The sequence below is a fragment of the Cherax quadricarinatus genome, chromosome 1, assembly GCF_038502225.1.
Source record: "Cherax quadricarinatus isolate ZL_2023a chromosome 1, ASM3850222v1, whole genome shotgun sequence".
NCBI lineage: Eukaryota > Metazoa > Arthropoda > Malacostraca > Decapoda > Parastacidae > Cherax > Cherax quadricarinatus.
Window position 1 is genome coordinate 6,111,040 of NC_091292.1, and position 5,923 is coordinate 6,116,962.

Sequence of the window (5,923 nt, forward strand, 5' to 3'; positions counted from 1 at the left end):
CTTACTTACACACTTCTCTATCTCTATCCAAGATCTCTGTTTACCAACACACTCATTGGCTTCGTTCCAGTTTCTGGCAGCTCAAATACTGGCCTGATACAATCAGGTTTCACACTCCCACAGCTCAATATACAGTTCATAATTGCAGTCATAACAAGTGCTTCTTGTCCGCGTCTTAATTCACTTTGATGAAGTCAACCCTCATTTTTTGCAGCCTAATTCTCCTTTAACCACATCTGTTATTGACGTGTTACTTATCGTCAATTTCTTAGTGCTTCTATTGTTATTTTCCAAATCTCATTACTATTCTTTTAAGTTAGGTTAGGTGACTCACGAAATCGTAAGGACACGATTGCAAACAAACCATACCACGGTCGGGATAGAACCCGGCTAACGCGACGGTCTGGAGTTTTGAGACTCTCAGATCGCGGGTTCTGTCCCCGTCCGTGGTATGGTTTGTTTGCCATCGTGTCATTACGATTTCGTGAGTCATGTTAACGGCTTTGAGGGGACTTGAGCTAGAGTTCGTCACAGCCACGCTAGCTGGAGGTTCGTCTGTAAAAACTTGCATTTGTGGTCACAGTGGTGCCTATGCTAACCTTCCTATGGTGTAGAAATATACCTAGTTGGACGCATATTATTGTGGCTAGCTGGTCCAGTGGCTAACGCGACGATCTGGAGTTTTGAGACTCTCATATCGCGGGTTCTATCCCCGACCGTGGTAAGGTTAGGTTAGGTTAATTAAGGTTAGGATTGGTTTGGGTAGACTAGATTGTATAACGTTATAAAACGTATAATTAACCACGTAAGTAAACTAGAAAAAATACGGCCGTGATACTTCTGGCAACCAGGTAGCCCCCCCCCAAAAAAAAAGTTCATGTGAGAACGTTAATCACTGGTGATGTGAGAATGTGCTGCTTCATGACACTACGAGTGTTCTAGGCTTCAATGAACTTCATATGGGCTTCCTCAACATTTCCTCACCCTGCAACTCAGTGCAATATCTCTGGATATTCACTGGTTTCCCACCCTCAGATGCCATGTATGACAGCCAGGTCACCCCTGGCTTCTAGTATTAGCAATATCCTCTCTATATTGATTTAGTAACTCCTCACTTCTAGCCCTCATATTGTTTTCTCCTGCACTCAGTCAAATATTAGTATCTCTCTCGACTTTTGTTTCTTATCCTGGCAAATTTACTGGGTAATTCATTGCCTTTTTATTTTAATCTGGAGTAATGGTCGTTCTCTGTATGTAATTGGATTTAATATCATTCTCAATCATCCGTTCAGGATTCACTAGACAACCCATTATCCTTTTATATATATTTTTTAAGGGAATGTACACTAGGTTAAAAAACACTAACCCAACCAAACTTTAACCTAGAATAACAAATTTCCAAATTTGCAAGAAATTCTAAGGATGAAGAAATGCACGATGAATAAGTGACACTAATTGTTAAAACTAGAGAACAGGTTGAACTAATAGGCAAATGAAGATAGAAATTTTCCCACAGGGTTAATTTCCCTCTGTGCAGTTTCTTACTACAGACCAATCACTGTTTATTCATGTAATAATGTTTATATACTACTGTTCTTCTTTCAACATGTTTCGTGTATCCTGTGACCTAACATCCACTCTCTAACCTCTTAAGTAAGTTCTGAGGGGAAGACTCCCCTTAGAACCTACAGTCCATATTATTATTATTATCAAATTAAGCGCTAAACCTGTAAGGGACGAGACTTCAGATTGCTTTATTTTGATTTAATGTTAGTTATCAATTTTGCGACATAGCATGGTGAATGAGGCTGCTTTGCGATGCCGGATCATTTATAGATGACTACCAATTTTAATTCTACGATTTCTTTATATATTTTACCTGCTCCATTTCTTTGTTGGTGAAAGCAAGTGCAGTAATGTACTCGCTAGTACTGTTTTTTTTTTAAAGTTGGGATATTTTTTTATTTATCACATGGACCTAACTCAATTAAAAATTGGTAAGGCTTCACATGTGGGTGACGGACGTGGCTTCCATACTGCAGAATGGATATAAAAGTGTGGGAGAATATTCAGAGAAGAATGACAGACCCTTTTGTTTTTTATTTTAGGTAGGAATATTTAATACTGTAAACTTTGTGATGATTTTTGTTTAAGTATGATTTGGGTTACATATTAAGTTATTCCTTACTTTTTCACCTATACGTTTCTTTTCCTTTGCTTAGGATGATTAAAGACAGGATGATTAAGGACAGGGCAATTCAATACAATAAATTAGGAATAAGGGTACATAGGTAGAGACGGGATATCTGACAAGTGACCTAATCACTTGGCTTTGGAATTTGTTACTGCGTACATTACTCACCTAAGTATGGTTGCAGGGATCGAGTCTCAGCTGCTGGCCCCGCTTCTCTGCTGGCCGCTCTACCGGTTTCACTCCTTGATGCGTTGAGCCCTATCATACCTATTCTTGAAGCTGTGTATGGGGTTCTGCCTCTTCCACTTTGTTGTCTAGGTCGTTCCACTTGGTCTGTTACTGTCAGTCAAATCAGGATTCTTTAAATGGTATTCTTAATTATCAGTATTGGATACATGTGTGTGTGCCAAACATTTTAATGTGTCATTTTTCACAGTTAGAAGCTGTGCCACAAGTCCCGTGTTGTCTAGTGGCTAGGATACGCGGCTCTCACCCGCGAGGCCCGGGTTCGATTCCCGGCACGGGAAGATGTTTTAGGTGGCTCGTTTGGCAAATCTCCCGCCCAGCACACCGAGTGTCCATGGTTCGATCCCCGGAAAGGGTGAATACGTATGGCAAGTGTCCATACACTTGGTGACCTTGTTTACCTAGCAGTAACTAGGTATTTGTGTGTTAGTAGCATCCTGGGAGGACAAGATTGAAGGATCAAAATAGAAATAAGACAGTCTCCCGATGAAGCACCGATATTCTTGGGTTATCCCGGGTAGCTAACCAGGAAAAAAACGGACAGGGGGATCGAACCTAGGTCCCATGGGTGATTGGCCCAGTACGGTGAATTTAACTCTAGTTAAAACAATTTTGGTTTTCCAAGGTATATATATATATACATATATATATATATATATATATATATATATATATATATATATATATATATATATATATATATATATATATATATATATATATATATATATATATATATATATATATATATATATGCAAACACTCGCAGAATGGCGATGTTAACTAAGCGGGAGAAGCCACGGGGAGGGGGAGGGAATCTTTAGCTCAAGTACTTTCACGCTTCTCAGTGCGTCATCAGGAGCTGTGGAATGTTGCAAGGGAGCAACAAAAGCAGGGAGAGAGGTCTCAGAGCAGCGTAGGTGTCATCAGCCACGGTGACACCACGGTGCAATATTCATTTTTGTACACTGTAAAATGGTTTATCTGGTGCCATGGGACTTACTAGCTCTTGGTCTAACATGATATTATTCAGTAGAAAATAAATTAAAGTGCAATTATTGCTTACAGAACCTCAACGAGAATCAATCACGTGAACTTTCCTGACTTATTCTAGGCTAAGGAATTTGCACTTACGTTACTACATAGAACAACTGAGGAAAATCTAAATTGCTATAAAAAAAACTTGAATAATCATTTTTAAAATATTAGTTTTGTTTCCTCTTTTTTAGAAGCAGTTCCTAGTAAGCCTCGATGGCGCAGTAGGCAGCGCGTGAGTCTCATAATCTCAAGGTCGTGAGTTCGATCCTCACTCGGGGCAGGTATTTTCGGAAAAAAGTGTAATCTTCGGATGGAACGAAACCTTAATTAAACCGATGTTACGTGCGCTAAAAGTATGATAGACGTCGTTCACTACATTGCACCCGTTTCAAGATTTTTTTTTTTTTTTTTGGGGGGGGGGGGGCAACGGTATTCACTGCTGTCTCACTTATTTTTAACGCCAGAACTGTATTCAGGAGTTCATGTCAAAATTTGAATGTCTTCTGATGTCATCTTTGTAGATAAAGTTTCTTACCAAGATTTAGTAAACTAATGTGGTTAATACAACACATAATGTTACACTTAATGACGACACTTAGTCTTGTACAAGACCTGCGATGCCATCCTCTGTCAGACACCACTCCCACGAGCTCTCCTAGGGCGGGGAAGGTGCCAGAGCCAGAGCTTGGTCCCACCTGCAGCTCACAACACTGCCATTCCCAAGAGCCCCCCTGGGACGGGGAAGATGGTAGACCAGACGCCTAGCTTCTCCCTACGAGCCCCGTGCGGGCGGGGAATGGGGCTAGGCCTGGGGACAGTTGGTCCCAGAGGATGAGGAGGTACTTGTGCCTCCTCCCATGGCAGACATAGGTCTCAGACACTCCCAAGCCAGGGAGCCAAGGCTGGGTCACCATCTGGAAAAATCCCGGAACGGAAGAGTACCGGTGAATCAAGGAGGATGCCATCCTGACTGAGGCTAATTTTTATTACAGAAAATTGGAATTTTCGTTGGTATTTCACTGGTGACGTTAAGAAGCACGGGCACGTAATACAATTATTTAAAATATTTTGCTAATGTGGACAACCTTGCATTGCCAGGAACACAACTCTGTTCTGTATTTATAATAATACATAGTTATACACACCTCTCACCGTGTATTCAGTATATATATATATATATATATATATATATATATATATATATATATATATATATATATATATATATATATACACACACGTGTGTTTGCCAGAGGTCGACCCGAGTGTGCAGTAATAACCTTTAATGCACCTGCCTCACTCTCAATGCATTTACACTCCAAATATCGCTCAAAATTTGCGTGTTTTAATTACGGAGAATTTATTATGTGGTCTCGGTGTTGACTTGGAGTGACTCCATTACCTCTTATACAGTCTTATACATTACCTTTTAGACACTCTTATACATTACATCGTACACATTGCCTCTTATGTATACCTCTTATACATTGCCTCATACATACTTATCATCTCGTTTTTACAAATTCTTTGTTAATGAAAAACATGTGAAAGGCTTTGGAGATGTGAATTAGTTTGGATATTCATGCCTCAGATTTTTTTCAGTCTAGATAGGCTGCTGTTTCCATAACAAAATAGAAAGTCGTTTTATAATAAAATTTCATTTTTGTGATAAGAGAGAATGCAGTCTATAATAAAACTGACTGATGTTTCCACAGCAACATCGTATACTGTTTCTATAATAAAATATAACACGGAATCAAACGAATTTTCAAAAAAAATTTTGAACGCTCATAACATAGGGAAGATTTATTGCCTAAAGACAGATATTTTACTTTTCCTTAAGGGCACAGATCCACAAATTTTCATGACATTTTTTAAGGTATATGTCTGAGTGTGTCATGGCCATTCAGAGCAAAAGGGGATTAGGGGCTGAAATAGGGCACTCTGAACATTATTTAGTTTTGGTTTTTATATATTTATTTTAAATGTGACAGTTTTCACAACTTTAATTCACGGTCAGAGCCAAATAAACCTAACAGCGGTCTGGTCTTGGACGTCAACAGTTGACTGATTCACTGGTCGTATCATTTACTACTCCGCCAGACAGAAGATGGCACTCGAGGTATTAGCCAGCATACCGAGGGGATCATCCCGTCGTCCTCAGAGGATTACTCAGGTTACTCTGCAAGATTAAGGCAGCGTACTCAAAGTGAGATAAAATTGGCTTCGTGCGCCACTGCTGCAGTAATCCAGGCCAAATACCTAACGTCCGGCGGCTGGAGAATTGCATTAGCAAGGCCGCTGCTAGGTTGCCCCTGGGAGATATGAGGCGCTGCATGCAGAGAGCATCTTCCTCTCCCACGCTCCTCTCATGGAATAGAAACCTTCACTAAATCTAAACCTGCCACACAAGTTCCGAGGCTTTCTTTTGTAAAAAAAAAAAAA

The 5,923-nt window shown here is 39.9% G+C and overlaps 2 non-coding genes across 2 annotated transcripts; both read left to right on the plus strand.

Moving 5' to 3' along the window:
• The first annotated feature begins 2,649 nt into the window (after window positions 1-2,649).
• TRNAE-CUC (transfer RNA glutamic acid (anticodon CUC)) lies at window positions 2,650-2,721 on the plus strand. Its single transcript has one exon. It is a non-coding gene; the product is annotated as a tRNA-Glu (tRNA).
• Window positions 2,722-3,685: 964 nt separating this feature from the next.
• On the plus strand, window positions 3,686-3,758 carry TRNAM-CAU (transfer RNA methionine (anticodon CAU)). The gene has a single exon. It is a non-coding gene; the product is annotated as a tRNA-Met (tRNA).
• Window positions 3,759-5,923: the final 2,165 nt, after the last annotated feature.